Below are 20,546 nucleotides of genomic sequence, written 5' to 3'. Positions count from 1 at the left end.
TATACTCGCGCGTATCATATACAACTATTGTGGCTGCATTACTCTAGACGGTCCGCGACGTGTCAACGTCATAATGATAATGTCGTTGCCGCCGCGGACGTTTTCTTCTCACGACGAACATAATAATATAATACACATAGGTAACGTGAATCGCGTTAATGACGATAATAATAATAACCGCGATATTGTGAAAAAAAAAATAATAAAACTATGCCACCGAAACGTCATCCGCGCTGCTCGCACGACGTCGCGTTAATAACCAATTAATACGTCGTCTTGGCGTTATCCGTGGTTTCCTCGGTCATCGAACGTGCTCATTGATCTCCGGCAATGACGACAACGACGACTGAAGTGCTCGAATGTATGTGCAGTCGGTTTATAATAATTAAAGGATACCTACTATGCACATAATAATTAATATTATATTACACACCGCGATCGAATTCATTGAGTTATATACGCACTCGTCCGCTGCAGCAGTAGTCTAACTAATAATAATAATAATAATAATAATAATAATATACCTACGTGATGAATAATATTAAAATTATTATTATTATTTTAAGATAACCGTTTTGCCTCCGCGCCTTCGAACTACCGACGTTCCGTCAATCCAATTTTTGTTTGATTATATTTTCTTAACATCTACTTTCTATGCAAAGTGAAATTTTTCGCCGTCGTTGTCGTAGCAGTGTCCAAAATTGGATCGATTAAACGGTCAAGCAAATTATAACGACGCGCGCGCGGCGAAAGCAGATTCTCCGAGAGACGACACACACACACACACACACACACACACACACACACACACACACACACATAATATTATGACGCACACGCATGCGCAAACGTACATTATATACCGAATGGGTTTCACCGATCTTATTATTATTGTCGATCGCTATTTATTATTGTTTTGCGCGCGTTTTTTTTTTATTCTTTTATCGCTATTATTTTTCTTTTTAATCTAATTAAAAACAATAATATTCTCTACGCCGTTACGCGTCGTCGGATCCACTTTCGTCCCGGTCGATTTGCGCGTGGCGAACACATTCCTTTTGTCATAACACCGGCCACCGAATCGGGTCACAAATCAATACACGTATATCAATATATCAATGTATATATATATATTTAATAAGATAATATAAGCGTATAAGATCATATACGCTAGCTCTTATTTATACGTTTACAAATTTGCCCGTTGTGCCATGCCATCGGCGAAACTCCGATCGACGGTTTCGATTTAGCAGTTTCGCGAGTATCTGTACAAATACATACTGTATGTACTTACCGTGTAATTAAAAAAAAATAATAACAGTCCGACTCGCCAGCATATTAAATATAATTATTAATGATACACTATCATATTGTACTAGATAATTTTAAGATTTCGAGAACTACATAATACATTAATTTTATTGTACAACGAGGGTTTGAGATGTCTCCAGCGTTTATATTCTATAATAACCAATAATGCATTGGCACGATATTTGATTTTTCTTTACACGTGAAAACTTAGTTATTTAAATGGTTCGATAAAATTTAATAGACCAGCAATCATTGGCCACGGAAATATGTTTAAAGGACTTTTTGCTGACTATTGATTCGTTAAATGTTTAGTGATTTTTCGTGTCAACTAACTACCCGGTATAGGCAGAAATACAATAATAATATGCATATTTTGATATTATTAGTTTTATTTTTTCATTAGTATTTAGTATTGTTATATTATATATTCTTTATATTCCTTATAATTATGTACATTTTTGATAATTTATTTATTATTATTTTTTTTTGCCTGTGATAACAGTTATTAATACATTTTTATTTATTATAAAAGTTAGAAAAAATATATCTTTAATTAAACTTCCCAACACATTTTATACTCGTATTTCGTATCATACCAAACGTTTGTGACATGCATCTTATACACTTCCAATAGTTATCATAATCATAGTCAAAATACAAAAATATATGTTTTAGATATAGGTGCGTATACCTATAAATATTTTGTAATTTAAGTTTTCTAATTATATTATTATATAATTTTATGATACCGCATGATTAAAAACAATACATGCGGATTATTAAAAACATAAACATTGTATTAATTGTCTTTGTATTGGTACATATTTTTTGCATAATATGTACACACTTAACATATTTTTGGTGTATTACCCAATGTCTGTCTTGTTGGTAGTTTAATACTTATGACGTTCTCACCACAACGTAACATAGTCGCGTTTTTAATACTACATATTATTATTATACACAGATATTCAATTATTTGATTAGCTGGTATTATAATTTTGCTGAACTGTAGTGGTTTAATCGCTTTATATATTATACCACACGTTCGTATTTATATGGCCGACACTTGATTTTTATGTTTATGATTGCAGATAAACGCAGATATTTTGTATTTTCATTCCTGCTCCCTGGAGGTTGCTGCGAAGACACAGCCTCAGACCTCGGCGGTCTGTAGATGATCTACTAATCAGGTATGCAAAACACACAAAAACATAAAATCGATTTTATGTAGGTATATTATGAACGTTATATATCTATGTATTCTACGAACGTATTATATACCTATACATATATAATATTATTTGGAATACTGCAGGCTAAAAGAATTAACGTTAAAATTATGGTCCTCCCGCAGTCATTATCATAATGCTGTTATTAAAATATTATCAATAACCTCGGGGTTCATCGGTCACACGTTCTATTAGTGTGTTATATAAATAAATTTCCTAAAACACTACGTGATCGTATCCTAGTTGTTTTTATTATTTTTCCCACCACCTTAACTGCTTTTACACCTCGTTGCTGAGATCTAACTTATTATATATTGTAATACACACACACTTGCAGTGCGCGCGTTTACATATACCCGAGTTTCTACGGTGCCGTAAAGAATCGTTTCGACTATAATTTCTTCCTCCCGTCTATCATAATAATTTGGGTGATTCTTATTTTTCACATTATCGTTTTGAAAAAAAAAAATATTATCGATTCAATATCGGTTGTTACCTATAGTATATAATATTATGGTTATTTATTTACTGATCGTATTGTTTTTTCGTAGTTTAATAATATAGGTAGGTATTTATGTGAAGTGCACGATCTATTTATTTTATAGAATATATTTTTGTATTTCCTTAGTTCCTAAAAAAAGGTGTGTCTATAAAAGATAGAATCAGTATTAGTATATATAGACTGAATAATTAATATTATATGTACGATTCTACGTTTTTATTTTTTCGATTAATGTTATATCGTTCTTCATATTCAATATAATAGGTAGTTATTACTAGTCAGTACAATAACCGTCGTAAACTCATATTATGTTGCAATTACCGGAAACATATACAAAATACCTCATTTACAAGTAATTTCCTATTCACCGAGTACCTATAATATATTTCATCTATATATATATTCACAATAGTTAGGATACGAAAAATTGTGGTACTTAAGATGAGTATATTTGATATACACTTTCGACGTTCATTATTGGCCGCGATATTCGTGAATATCATAATTATTCTAACGTGAAAATTATTACCGGAAAGTGGTAACGCAATGAATTTTTAATCTTTTGTATTATATACATATAATTAAACGTAACACACGTCCATATACATAAATACATATATATATATATATGTATTTATATAAGTACACAATGTTATATGGATACGAACAGGCACGGGCTCACTGAGAGTGGGATCGTGTTGCGTTAACGGGCTCGTGAAATATTACACCACAGTGTCGAACCAGTATAATCGTTATTATACTATTGCAGTGTACGTCGTATCATGTACAAACCGTTTTTTAGGTTCATCTTGCGCGATACGTATATAATATATAATACGCTTTTTACGCGTGACGGACTGTGTGCAGCACATGACGCGGTTTTGCCCCGCGAATCGTACGGCCAGTCTCGTGTAGTATTATAATAATATGATATCGCGTGTGTGTACACTATATCTACGTATGTAAGTATACGTATGATATATACGCGCAATAATAAGCGCTACAGAAAACGTCATATTATATATTATGCTCACGGTTAAAACGTAACGTCTGAATTTTAATAAGCTAATTATTATTACACGTCTATGATTCACGCTATGTATATATATATATACATATGCTCATCACCGTTTGATATTTCGCCGACGACCGAGACGACTAAGAAGACGACGACGACTGCAGCACGTTATATACGACGACTCGATTGCAGTGTTTCGGTATGTTAATGAACGGGCGCGCGGTAATTGCAGCCGGTAACTGCTGCCGCCGCCGCGTCCGGTGCGGCACGACCGAATGTTATTCGTGTGGCAGCTTCGGGTCGGAGGCAGAGCCGGTATACACTATTTCACGCAAAATATACATATACATTTAATACACAAATTATAATAATATGTATATTACACACACGGGTGTTCGCGTATACCAATTGGCTCTCGATATAAAATATTATATATTATACATTGTATACGCTGTGTACGGACGTGGGTGGGAGAGATGTTGCTGCCGCTGCCGCCGCAGCCGCTGCTGCTGTTGCTGTAGTGTATCCGCGCGAAACTAGGTTGCCCCCGAGCGATTCGAATACGCGCACACATAATAATAATAATATATTAACCGGGCATGCCGGTTCGTGAAACCGCGCGAAGATCCATCGTCGATAATGTAATAGGCGCGCGCACTTACGGTTTATTGACGAAAATACAATATATTTAAAATTTTAGACAGCGGGCGATTTTCTTTTTAAAAATACGAATAATTTGAGCGCCGTGCGACATCGGCACATCGCGGTAATTTCCACTGTCCCGAGCACATTTTTGTATTTGTGTATCATTATATTATTATACTTACTATTATAACGTTGCGTGTCACGCGGACTGGTCGTTTTACTGCCGCAGTGACAACAGACGCGTACGATATATATAATATATACTATATTTACTGTACTACCGAGGCCGTCTAGTTAATATACAATATATTAATATAATAATATAAGTTTAACGTCGTTGTTTAAAGTCGTGTTGAAGACTGCAACTTTCAAAGTTATAGCGCGTATGTGCATCGGATATCGCCCACCGTAATCGAGAATTTTTGAAGAAGTCACATATAATATAAGAAAAGAAAGATTTCACCGTAGCGATTTTATAACATATAAACCGTATATTATAATATAATATACTTATACAAGACATAAACGACAGCGCGGAGGATTCGTCGATTTAACGACGGATATAATATATTATCAAATCTCCCCGATATACTCGGCGTTTTGATTTGACCACAAATGTCGTTGTAATTACATAAAACGAGAAAACGGAATTCCAACTCGACGTTGCAGCAGCTGTTGATGTGGAAAGCTGCGGCCCGCGGATAAACGTCCACCGTGTACGACGCGGATAAACGTCCGTTGGCATTGAGCTCGCCGTAGTATTATAGATACTCGTGTCGTGTATATATATAGATATAGTAAACACCGAACTGGGGCACGTCAACGTATTATATTATTATGCATTTATATATATATATATATATATATATATGGCGGCGGTGGTAATAATAATAATAATAATAATAATAATCGCGCCGTCAACCCCTTCCGCCTGTACACCGTCGTCCGGCCGGCCGCAGAGCAGCGGTGCAATGACATGCAAATGCACTTACCGCCGCCGGTCTAGTTACCGCACCGATGGGCGAGGATGCTGCGGCCGCTGCACTGTTGCACATATTATTATGCGCCTCCATTTAGGAATGCGTTCTGCACGCGCCTGGCAACGTTCCTGCAGCTCCGGACCCGGTGCGATTTATTTTTTTATTTTTACTATTATCCAATACACGTCGTACTTACACACACACACACGCACACGTGAACGCGCTCGCACATATTGTCATCACATATAAACGTCTAGCGTAATCGTGTATGTATGAGTGTGTATTGAGCGTATATGCATTAACGTCGAATGGAGGAAACGCGCTCAAAACGACTGCAATATACGTAAATGCTTCGAGAAGAAACGAGTGATCAATCTCTCGCCAAAAAAAAATATATATATATATATTTATAAATAATAAAAAAAAAGTTATAATAATCACGTAAATATCGATTTAAGTCTTGTGGCTTAGTAAACGATTTAATAATGTTATACACGCAGGTATATACGTCCAAATGAATATCGTACGTTGCGTTTGCGATAAACTTTGGAACTCGTCCGACGAATTTTATACGAGTGTATATTATTATTATTATTATTATTATCATCATAATAGCATTAAGTGTTATATTATAGTATATAAACTAGTCTGTTTTTTAGACGGTATAGTTATAAAAAATAAAATAAAATCTAATACGCATCCAACCCAATTATAAACACTGATTAGATCGTCGTGAGTTTTAATTGAATAAAATGGATACTTTTTACGTATGTGATTATCTCTGTTTTGCTAGTATAGAATATCATATTATTATAAGTAGTTAGATAAAAACGAATGTAAATTGAGGGCGAAGTAAAAAGAAATCAAAAATGCGCTCTGATTAACGAATTAAATAGGTACTTGTGAAAATAAAACCGATTGCTTAACTTATAATAGCTATATTATTTTGTAGGATTCTGTATATTAAATAATGCCATGTCGAATATTAATTTATTCGATACCGAATCATTGTCGTAAAATATATACACCAAAAATGTTGTCGGATTTTTTATCTAAATGAATAGGTTTAATATTGGGTATATATTGCATTTTCTTAGGTATGTGTTTCTTTTTACATCTCTTATAATAATTATTCATATATAAGAATTATAATAACACACGCGCCCAGAAATATATACAAACACGCACTCTCGCGTTGCTACAGATAATATACACACAATGTTATATTATTATATTTTATTATACTATTCCCATCGGATTGAACTGTTGCCCGAGAATGCGATTGTACATCCGATTCGATTGTAGGTATATAATGATGCAATTGTGCATCTTGTTAAACATTTTTAATTAAATTAGCATTGAATGCCACTATATAAGAAAACATTATTCGTGTTTGTTATTATAATTTTGCGTGTATGTGTATAGTATATTATTTATTATATTATTATAATAATATTATCGCGGTGTTGTACACGGCAGCCGAGCTGCAAATGTGTTGGCGGCGGAACACTCTCTTCTCGTAGGTATTCGAATAGGTACAACTCACACTGATACGAACCGTAATCTATTATTAATAGTCTACTCAGCGGTCAAAAAACGGCCGTCACTTAATTCTGGTATCTACGAGTTTATAATAATAATTTTATTCCTCCCGCCATTTGAGAGTATAACAAAACGTATTTATATAGGGCAACGTCTTTTGCACCGATATTACTGCGAAATTATAATAAATTTAGTGTTTCATTAAACATGTTTGATGACGGACAAAAAAATCACAAATCCTCTAACGTGGATCTATCTACAGTGTTATCAGTTTATCACAGAAGATAATTTATACATTTATTACACAATAGTTGTTATCAGACAATACTTTTTGTATAGCTGTAGTTTGATGACAATGCAATTATAACACTGCGGCTCCACGCGATTACCTACTGCACAGACATAAAAAAATCGTTATCAACCCTGACTTGGCGCAAAATCGTGTTTCCGCGAGCCATGAAAATATTTTACAATAACAGTAAGTTATTATTGTTATTTACCACTATAATATATAATATGCCGTCGCAACACTGATGTAGGTATTATACCATAAATACGAGCCATGTACATGCAGGACTTACTTCGGTGGTGGCATTAATAAGCCATAATGTCTCCGAGTCCACACCGGTCCTATAATAATAACAATAACGACATAACAATGAAATTACATTATTTATAAGTATCTACCCTACATCAAACGCATACAAGACGAAAACGACGGACGACAACCCGCACGCCCACGCGTCGTGTGTCCGAGACTATACTATGATGTCGGTCGGTCGGTGTTTTATTTGTTTTTGCGTCGTTTTTCTTGTACCTGTCGTCGTCGGATCGATCGATCCATAACCAATCGATGGACAAACGGACGTCGTGCATAATATGTACTTATACTAATACTCGGTACGTACCATGGCTGCGTGGGTATACTCAAATGCAGGTTATATAATACTCTATATACATATACGAGTTACATATACTATTGCGAACTAATTGGTCACCGAGTGCGCGCGTCACGTCGTGTATACAATAATTACGTTGTGCGAAACGTTTTTACAAATGTTTCGCAGCTTTCGTGTGAAAAATCCAAGTAGACGAGACCAGATTGTGTTGTACGTCGGGACGAAGAAGTGGAAAAATAATAGTTCCTGATATGATTGATTTACGTTCGGATGACGACGTACGGTAGAATCGAACTACAATGCACTGTAGTTCAGAGAGAGAAATTGCATCGTTTGCGCGACAACAATATTATTATTATATTATTATTGACTTTGTTCACGCGATGTCGGTTAGGTAACGCGCGCATGACAGGAGCACTGCATGCAAAACGGAAGACGGTAGACGCCGGACTTTATTTATTTATGATGTTATTTTTCCCCGGTGAAAGTCGTCGAAAATTATTATTCATTCTCCGCGGCTGACTTAAGTATATATATACATAATATAAATAATAATATTATATATACCTATCTTAACACAATGCTCGCGAGCGGCGGCGGTGTCGGACGAAATATCACTAATCGCGAATGCTGTGTGGCCCAGTTTCGAAGATTTTTGCGAGCGGAACCTTTTTTTCGAACGAACTGGACGCGGCACAGACAGTGGCGATCATCGCGTACAAATGTACAGGTAATAATGTACAATCGACGTTCGGACCTGCGGAACAACGCCACCGCCGGCCCACCCGCTCTCGTAAATAATTACCAATTATCTTTACCGATAGAACGAGAGAGAGAGAGAGAAAAAAAAATCCAAATAGACGATATCGCGTATACGTATAATTTGTATATCGGACGAAAAAAATAAAATAATAAAAAATAATTACTCCGCCGCCGACCTGTTTCGAGCCTCCGGGACACCATCATATTATATTTTACTCGCGCAGACTCCGGGTCGTCTGATCACCCGTGGCCCGTCCGGTACATACCTATACGTGTATAATATAACATGCGTTTATATATATATATATACCTATATATTTTTCAGCAATAGTTATAAGGTATATATGTTGTGCTCACTTATTATTCGTTCTTCTCCGCCCCGTCTTCCACTATGCATGCATACCTATATGTAGCCGCGGTACGTATAGTATTATAATATGGGTACACCGCTCTGACCGACGACCACGTCAATATAATATGTAGTCCGATTATCTCCGAGGAATATCAATCGCCCCGGGGACGCTGAAAGTTGCGCACCGTGTGTGTAGACGCCGAAACATATCTTTCCGCGTATACGTTCGCCTAAACCCGAGGTACATGAATATATATATATATATATATATAATTGATATGCGCACCCGGCTGCTTTCCTATTGTTCTCTCTTACCAACCGTAATGTAACGTTACATATGTATATTATGCATTATATGCGTATATATCATACACGAACGATTATAATACAGTTATTAAACGTGGTCGAAATTGTATTATGTTATTATATTAATATACATCATCGTTGCAACGCGTTTCTCGATCGGTGCTTTATATATTACATAATCTCCGGACGATTTAAATATTTGGCCGGGGCAGAACGCACGGTTCTGTATTATTTCTTTGTGACCGATCCGCGCGGAATACATTCAAACGTTATTGAAAAACTGTCGTTTCGATGAATTTATTACATATATTGCGGGCATGCATAATTTAATGCGTTCGTACAATATTATGTATAATTCGCGCATCTGTTTTAAACAGAATACGTATCGACGACCAGCCGTGTGACTATTAATCCGAGTAATCCGACGGAATATTGATCTCCTGAGGTTCAACAAACACCGTGCACCTACTTATAGGTATACATAATATATAATATGGCCTTCGATGTCGCAGACGTTTATTTTTTACAGTTGAGAGGCCAATATTTGTATCCAACTCAGTTTTTTTTTTCAAAAACTAGGTCGATTCTATCGTTTTACCAAATATATTAAAATTAGTATTTCTTCGTTTATTTTGTAACATTTCATTTTTGTGATTCGTAGGTTAAGATGTTTATTGTCTAGTGAACTGAAATAATTTTACATGTTCGGAACATGTAGTTTTTACCAAATATTTATAACAATCTTTACGGTATTATTCATAATATTTTGACCAAATAATATTTCAAAATAAAAAATATAAAAACCTTAATCATATAATTACGAAAATCGGACAAGTATTCAAAGATGTTACTGTATATTATATATTTTGTACAAAATATTGTTGTAATACGTGCTCATCCATTATACGTTTTCGACAATCAGTTTTCGCGTCGGACAAACGCGATGCAACGTCGATTATTTTTCTCTTCTGACGATCGCATCCCCACGGGTTCGGCCCACGTCGTGACCGAACGGACACAATACATCATGGATATATATACTATTAAAATATGTTCCGTATTATGAATATAATATACTGACGCAACGACGCGACGTCGTTAAAATCGTTTTCAGTCGTTTGAAATGCGTTTAGGCAGATCATTAAGCGCGTCAGCCGCCGCGAACAACGGCCGCCGAAGATCGTCTCGCGTATTGTTGTCCGTGACCCGAATACCGTCCGGACCGTGGTGAACAAGCGCGCCAAAAACAATTCAAAATCTGTTTCAAAACCGAAAAAATCCATTAGCCGTGGGTACATAGATACGTCGACGGCAACGCGTGAGCCGTGACACGGTTTTTTGTTTACACATTTTTCTACTCCACTCAAAAGGATTCTACCGATATCGACGGCTGTCAATCACCCTCATCTGCGCGGTATAATCGCATTGCGCGCGACTATTAATCCAGCGGAATATCTCCTGAGGTTCAACAAACACTGCGTGGGCAAGTACCTTCACTACATATATATATATATATATATATATATATATACAATATAACAGACGGTAATTATCAATTTGGAAGAAGGTCGTCTAAACATAAAGAAGACAACCTACAATTAAAATGGAAGATAATAGTTACTGTCTGATGCATCAAAATTAAAAAATAGATAAATATACATCAATATGGTTTTAATGTTATTATTAACTATCTAAATACTTTGCAATATATTATTTAATTTTAATATTTTAAATTATTTTTATTAATTCGTTTGGACAAATCTATACATAGGTTTAATATTTTTATGATTTAGCCAAGAATCTGTGGAGTCGTGTTTAATTGTATGCCTATTTTTTTTGTGATTTGATTGTCGGAGACGATTTTTGAATGTACTACTACGAATCATACACGTCGTTGATTGAGTTAAACCACAGTGCAATCCGTTTACCCACAAGTATAGGTTTGTTGGGCTATTTTTTTTTTTTTTTATGCTTGCAGCACCAGATAGTCCAAAGCGGAATATATCGGACAAGAAAGCAGATATATGCGATCTTTTTTTTTCGAAATCGTCAGTCGGCGATGAAGTCATACGATAACCGTGGTGGCGGTCGTTCAGTCAGCCGCCGCGACTATGAGCCCCTGCCGCCCGCGCTATATATATATATATATATATATTAAATATACACGTGTGTACGCGTGTGTGTGTATGTTTTTTTTTTCAGTGACGGCGGCGATCCTATATACGTCCGAACGGGAGACAGTTATAATCTCACGATCGTCCCGATAGCTTTCCCCCGGCGCTCCTATATGTTTTTACGTACTCGACTCTACTGTTTTTACATTTCGTGGCGGAGTGTTACGGGACGTTTTTATACGCGCATATCATTGCGTATATAGTTTATAACATATACTAGGTATATACCTATACATATATAATATTATGTGCTCGACCGAGCCGATATCGTAAAATCCGATCGAAAATTGTGCGAATTCCTTTCTATTGTCGTACGCTCGTCGTGTGCAGCGGTCTATAGGTATACCCATGTATATATATATATATATATATAGTATATACATATATACCTACTCCGCAGGAAAACGTTTCGCGATAACGAGCGCTGCTCATATATAATAATATAATAATATTAAATCGATCGGACCTCGCGATACAATATTAAGCTCCGGGAAGACGCGATTTGCATTCCGAGCAGCGGTCGCGGCGGCTGGATGACACGGAAACGCGAGCGTATAATGGATTCCGGAGCATTGACACCACGCGCGAGCGAGTATACTACTGGCATGACGCGTCGTATTATACGATCGCGCCGTATAACATTAGTTTTCGACGCGTTCACTGTTACGGTACAGCTTCCGTCGGAGGATTTCGTCATCAGCTTTGCGCTCGCGGGGCCTTCCGAAACGAAGTCCCGATGCGGATTTGGCCGGCAGTCTTTTGGAAATTATGTCGTGCGATATTATAACGATAAACCCGTACCTAGCTGTATAATATTTGCATCGGGTCCGGCGACCGCGGGCGCGTGCATAATGATAACAATTGTCCGCCGGCGGATTAACATTATCGTAAATATATCGGTAAATCACGTAACGCGTCTACGCGAATAGGTAGGTACCTACCTATACGCGTGTAGGTACACGTATAAATATGTGTAGCGCGCGGTGATAATATCGGACGCGCATTATTCAAATGCCGTTCGGATTTCACGTGCACTCGCGTGTATAATCGGTCGGCGATCGCGGAGACGGAGAGAGAGAGAGAGAGAGAAAAAGTTCCGTTTACCGTTATCCGAAATTGAATATTACGCTCGCTGGCTATTATATGTATACAGGCGTACGCGCGCTCACGTATAATAATATACCTCCCGCCACTGTATACGCGAAGACATTATATGTACATTATTATAACGCTGGCGTTCGAGGAGCGGCGGTGACAACGGTGATATTGTCCATCGTCTTCGTTTACCGGTAGCTACCGCGTACAATACGTATTATTATTATATGCGGCTGGTACTATATGCACCCGCGCACCTTACCTACGCAGATATATATCCGAGTAACTCGCGCGGACGAGCGTATTATACGTATTATTATTGTTATAGGTACCAGCGGTATAGCTGACCGGATAACAACCATTGTTGTTATTCACCCTATTATTGTATGTGTGTATGTGTGTGTGAGAGCTGCGTGCAGGACTTTCGCTCGTATCGTATAATAATATTGCCATTAAAAAAAAAAAACTAAAAAATTATTGATGAATAAGCAATACGAGTCGGGTGTCAGATTAATAATACAAATTCTATTGATATGATATAATAGGTTCTTTACCTTATTAACATAATCAAGACATATTAAGAACAACGGATACTTGCGCCAGTTGCAGATTCAAGGGCGGGGCAAGGGGCCATTTCCACTTGACAGTCGTGTGTTATATTTTTAAGGCCTAATATCAAATCTTAAATATTTTGTTTTCAAAATCATATTATATGAACAATTTCGGACACCCACCACAAAATCCTAGATCCACCACTGACTCTTTACACGTTCCACGGTGACGTCAAGTCCAATTGACTGCATGTTACTATGTATAGTATATTATATTATAACTGGAGTTATAATAAGCTGCTCGACGGTATATGGACACCAACGCATAATATATTATTTGAAGCAACAGATAGGTACAGATCCCTTACAGATATTATGTATTATATATATTATTATCTTTCTTCGTTTTTTTTTTTCGCACAAAGTTCCATGTACATTATATTATTATTTTGTTTTTATTTATGTTATTATTAATGATCGACCGAGATGAGATGCTTTCACCGCGGACAAGGCTGGGCCCGTCTGGGCGCGTGTTATAGCTTATAGTATTATATATATGTATATACAGGTAGATGCCTCCTATATAGGTACCGACTATTATTATATTATGTTATATTATTGTTGTGTACTGTGTGTGTACATTACAATATAGGAAAGCGCGTGCGCGGGCAAAACACACGAACGGCGGCGTGTGCTCGAGATCGTGACGCCGCCGTCGCGTCGTCGGCGCGTGTGGTGGAAGTCGCGCATACGGCGTGTTTGCGAAGACGCGAACGCGCGCGCGTCCGCTCGTCGTGTGTCTTAGCGTGAATTACACATGAACGCAGATACTCGTGCCCTCACGACGGAGCCCGCTGACGCGCGTGCTCCGTGTGTGCAGATGTGTCGTCCGTTATCATCATCATCATCATCATCATCGTCATCGCCATCGTCATCGTTATCGTCATCGCAGTACAACTATAGGCTGTAGGTTATGTTTTTGCATTGGCGCTTTTGGCGCAGCAGACTGACGTACAATCCGATGATTGTCCAAATCGACGGTATATGATATATATATATATATTGTCGTCGACGATTTGAATTTAAACATTATTATACACTAGGAAAAGAATACCATCACAATATCCGCCCGCGCCGAGAAGTTTTTTATACGATATAGTTACGAATCTGGTCGCGGTAAGACCGATTTTCTGATATGTGATATATATATATATATTATCTGGTATACAATATTATAGATGTATCACACAAAATACGACGGTAATTCGCACTCGGAAAATGAAAACATCATTCGCTGTCCTTGCATTGTGTCTTATTCTATATATATATATATATTTCAAATCTGCAGAGAAACGACTGAGTCAATTACGTATAGTAGTCTGCATTACACGCAGAGATCAAAATAACAACGGTGTTGGATATGGGCGTAATTTGGAACGAAAACGTTAAGATGATGTGTTTTTTTAAAACGCTTGAAATAATACAATGTCGAAATCTTTGACGAAACATTAAAATTCAAACTGTAGAACACTTAGATCTGCACAGCTGTAACTTTCCGACCACCAACTCACCGAACCCCAACCTCGCAGATGACTATAGAAATATGAAAAAAATAGCTACATCAGATCAAAATTTCTCATCATAACTATATGCGTTATAAGCCGCACGATTCGTTAACTATATTACTAATGTTTATTTTCATTGTGTACGTCGTTCGTGTTTCATTGATCAACGGCGCGTGTTCACACCAAATTGGTTTTTCAGATTGACGCACTGTAACCGATGAAGGCTTTTTTTAAACAATGTAGAAAAAGTTTTCAAAACGATTTGTATACAATTATTAATCGTATTACGATTATTATTGTTGTTGTTGATATATGTATATGTACTCGTATATGTATCCCATATGTATTCGAACATTGAATTCGACAGCAATGCATTTCGTGTTGCGTTATATTTGAATAGACGGAGATGGGCCATTCTAAATGAATATATATATATAGTTACCAAAACATTCACAATGATATGTAGACGCGTATTATTACACATATTATTATCTATGGACGACGAGTAAAATCGCAGACACGAGTATAATATAATTATACGTCGAGATCAATATATAAGAGGTGTTTAAAATAATGAATTTTCATAATAGCTATAGAGACTCATTCGTAAGTACGTGTATACATATATACGCGCATAATGTATAATATAATAGCCGCCAATGACCATAATATGTATATATAGTCACGTATACAATTATTAGATTAATATAACTGTGGCCGCATTGTAATACTTATAATATATGCTCCATACATTATTCTATACGGTATGCGTATATACTGCTGCTTGTTATAAAAGAAACGGTTGCAATATATGATATTCTCTTAATGGCTTTTTAATTTATTTAAATTTCATTACCTGTGAGTGGATCATATAGGTATATGGTACTCGTATACGTGTAGTGCACATTATAAATATTATTCAATTACCGTTATCGTTTTTTGAACGATCCGCCGCCACATCGACAATTTAAATGGATTATGATTAATGTATAGCATATCCCGTGCGGAACAGATAATGTATTCGGTGTTATACAATATTGAATTCATCTTCTAAAAACGCCAAGTTGACTTGTCCATTTTTAGGACTGATTATTCCGAATGAAAAATGTGTGCCTACCTACCTTTATGATTTGATTTGACTTAAATGTTTATACCGAGAGAATTTTAGTCCTATATAAAGAACAAAACGAATAATCGCGTGTAAAAAATTGGAGCGCACGCCATATTCGTTTCCGATATGCGTTTACGTACAGGTATACGTATATTATTATATTCGCACTCGAACCATGCTGGCAACTATTTGTGAGAGCGCAGAAATTATCTCTCATATAATATAAGACACTATAACATATAAGCTGCAGCCGCAGTGGCGGTGTAACAATAGTAGTAAATCCTGCAGGAGTTGAAACTGCCATAGAAGGATTAAACTTTATTCTTACACGAGTTTATTATACAGTTCCATTTCCATTAACACGGCCGAGATGAGGGGTAGTGTTAGAAATTCCTTTAAACTATTTTAATCGTCCACATCGTTTTATATTTGTTCGGCCGCACAATAATGACGACAAAAATGTCGGAATCCGATGCTAGTTGTAGTTGTTTGCCGTTACATAATTGCGTTATGGGCCGAAAAATGGCATATATTTTTTTTTTAAACGATTAGTGCCCGGCGACGCTCTCGAAAAAGGCACGTCAAAAGTGACCCGATGGGTATTATTTGTGACGCACTTATACAATTTGAAAGACCCGTCGACGTGCAGAGCAAACGGATTTCTCCTTGAGCAACAAGCAAGCAATAATTAATTTTTTTTTACTCGTAAAAAAATTTATAATAATTTATTATATTCTTCTTCTCTTTGGTCACCGCCGTAGCTGCCGCCACAGCCGCCGATAAGCTTCGCTTTCCCACTTATCGCATACACAATCGCTCGTAAAATATTATAAGTACGAAAAAAATATCATGAACACATACATAACATACATTTTATATAATATATAAATCCGTTAAGGTGAGTATGTACGTGCGTAATAAAACCACCCGCAGTCCGGCACTGTAGATAATATTATTTATATCATTGTTTATATCTTATACATATATATCTATATTACGCGGTAAATATGCTATGATATTGCTTTAGAAACGACTACGGTTGCTAAAACTCAACGGGTCGCAATCATTATCAATATTTTCTATACAACAATATTTTTTCGGTATTCGAAATCGGACAACGATAGGACAATAATCCGCGTACCTAGGTACCTACAATAATAATACATATAACATCATAATATACGGCGTACATCACATGCATGATTTATTACACGTATCTCGGAGAAGACGGACGTGTATACCTACCTATAAATATATTATACAGTATAGAAGTCGTATAGTAGTAGTAGTAGTAGTAGTAGTAGTAGTAGTAGTAGTAGTAGAGAATCTAACTTATTCGCGTACATTGTAACCCGTTCGGAACTATATATAGAGGGGACTATAACCGCACACTATATAATAATAATAAATATGTAGGTACGCGTTAATGATTACACCGGCCAGCTACTTCTGCTACAAAAACGGTGCGTACCTACTCTCGTTTTCGGGCCACCGTTCCGGTAGGAGGGGGCGCGCGCACATGTATATTATATTTACGCATATTATAATTATACCTACGCGTAATATTATGATAATATAATAATTACGAAAAGCAAAACGATAATGATAACGTAATAATAACTCGAAGGTGAACTGGGGTTAGTATTTATTAACCGTGTTTGTGTGTGAGTGTCCGTCTTCCCGCATCTGCTGCTCCATTTTAAGACCAATCAAGGTTGGCAGGTCGATCCTCAAATTGTGTGCAGTACCTAAGTGAATAATGAAGTATACCTTACACATATATTATACGCGCGATGTGTACGCTTTGGAAAACCGTCTCAAGGACGGATGCGATGATATTACGCGTATATATACATATATATTATACAATATTATTGTCAAGGTAATATAGCTGGTATGCGGCTTATTACTATATAATGTTGTTATTACATATTATGTATGTATACTGTATCGTAACAATAATACCCGCGGCACAACTGTCAAAGTATGCGTTAAATGAATCATCATGCAATAGAGCATGGAAAAAAATCGAAAAAAAAATTGCCGTGTTCATAAATTTGGAGATCGGATGACGCGATCGAGAAAGTCCAAAGGAATTCGCGCTCTAAATCTATATCATATATTATTGTAATATACAGCGCAGCGGACGTCGTGCCTACTTCTATGCCTATACGTTATGCTCCCCGACCTGCACCTGTATATCACATCTAATATCTGTTGGCTATATTATCAACAAATATAATGTATATAGGTAACGCGGTGAACGACGAAATCGAGAGACCCGGATAAAAAAAAAGGAAGAAGAATAAAAATAATATAATAATATAATATGATAAAAAAAAAAAAAAATCGCGTATATAAAGACAATGAGCATTCGCGCATGTACGTATAGGTATATATAATATATCTACACCGCGGAGATACACGGAGAGATAATGTTCGAAGTTTTCACGGTCCGTCAAGCGTGGCGTAAGAAAAAAAATACGGTTATACATACGTTATAAATCCTTTCATCGTGCTTTCTCACTCGCCGCTGACGTCTTCTCTACACAGTACCTTTATAATATATACATATATAAATAATATGCGCGTGATAGGTACCGCGCGCAGCTATAAATTGTGTACGCTCTTGGCCGGCGTGCTGCCGTGTCGACTTCTGTGATAATATTGCTTTGCACGCTGGCCGAAATGCAAAAAAAAAAAAAAACAAAACCGAGTACCGAAAACCAATTAATCGTTTAGAAAGTGATGAATTATTATTATTACGTTTCTCGGTTTAAAATAATAATAATAATAATAATAATAATAATACGCCTAACGCGCTCGTGTGTGTGTGTACAAAGCAACCGCACACACAATGATTTTCTTTTAGTCCGCGTACACGGCGGCGTGTGTAAAATAACTACGTTAATTATTATTATTATAATCGTCGCACAGCTCGATCGCGTGCAATCGACCGAAACGATTTCGCGGTTATACACTACACACACACACACACACACACACGCACACATACACGTACTATAAATATTGTATACGCGTTGGAGATTTTGGCCACTCCAGAAATCGCGAGCCGACGGTCATAGAAACGATAATATTGTTAATAATAACATAATAATATCATATTTATGATTATTTGTCGATGCCATCGTGGCGCGCATAAAACAGCACGCGCGTGCGGCTTATGGAAAAAAGACATTGGGATTATATAATTATATGTAATTGTCGTCACTATGTAAAAAAGTAAAAACACATGTCAATTTAACCAGCGTATAAGTAGACTAGTGCGAAGAAGTCCATGATAATAGTATAATATTACTTTATTATCGTACGCAAATAGTGTTATTAAAACGTGTTATTATACATATCATTATTATACATCGGCAGACCGTCCTCGATCGAGTTTTAACTGGAAAACGAGTTCAAAACTTACTCGCCGCAGAAGAGATTTCGCCCGTCCGCGACGAGTATCGCTTTTACTACGCGTTTAAAAACCAGTGCCACTATAACATAATAATAATAATATCATATACTTGAACCTATGCATACATATATATATATATATTATGAGGACTATATAGCGGCAACGGCGTTACAATTCTAATTGCGATATTAACATACAAAATCCACGTTGATGATTATACAGCAGCACCGTTGTATATAGTATAACGAACTGCAGGGACACGCCAATGTGTCTATGTATATTATACGTAATTAACATAACGATCTCATGCCAGTTAACTATAAAATATTAACATATAATATTATACGAAGGAGCAAATCGGTTAGTGCGTATATTAATTACCATACACCTGAAGTACGCTAAACTGAAAGCAAATCGATGACTAACGGATGAATCGATGCATACCGCTACGATGTAGTATAACATAGTCATAATATAAATAATTATTATTACGAAGTCCCTCAAACAAGATCTTACTGCAGATTATCATAATCATCGTGGAATATTGTTTATGAAACCGGTGAGGAGTAGGACACTAATTAAAAAGCCTATGCATATTATTTTTCAACGCATCCTTAATAGAATAATATGCGGATAAGTATGTGAGTAACATAATATCACATATGTATGTGTTTTATGGTAGTGGTTGTTGGATGAAGCTACACTACGTTATTAGAGCACATGCGCCCTATTGTTTGAGATATATACAGATACATATAACGTATTTACATGACGTTTGGCAACAGCAGAATCACGACCTTATCATACATTGTAAATATAGCACAGATTTCGTTACTCTGGACGCTATGCTTTTCACAAGCATTTATACAACTATTTAATAAATTATTAATTCTATTTTATAATTTATTCTAAACTCAAATACTTGATATTCATTAAAAATGTTTATTTTCTTTTAAAATATTTGCACATCTTAACAATATAATATTGAAAACATATTATTATGTCCTAACCTGGCATGCTTCTTGTTCGAATAATCTAACTTGGACACCGGAAGATGTTACAAGTTTTGCTTGAGAT

General features: G+C 36.3%; 1 protein-coding gene across 1 annotated transcript in view; it reads left to right on the top strand.

The window, feature by feature from the left end:
* Positions 1-20,546, top strand: part of LOC113549514 (protein glass-like) — a 55,107-nt gene that overhangs the window by 13,508 nt on the left and 21,053 nt on the right. The window contains exon 2 of the mRNA XM_026950852.1: positions 2,406-2,504. The gene's annotated coding sequence lies outside the window, so the exon portion shown is untranslated. The remainder of the gene's footprint in view (positions 1-2,405; positions 2,505-20,546) is intronic.

This window comes from Rhopalosiphum maidis, chromosome 4 (genome assembly GCF_003676215.2).
Source record: "Rhopalosiphum maidis isolate BTI-1 chromosome 4, ASM367621v3, whole genome shotgun sequence".
Classification (NCBI taxonomy): domain Eukaryota; kingdom Metazoa; phylum Arthropoda; class Insecta; order Hemiptera; family Aphididae; genus Rhopalosiphum; species Rhopalosiphum maidis.
This window is presented reverse-complemented; position numbering and strand designations above follow the sequence as displayed.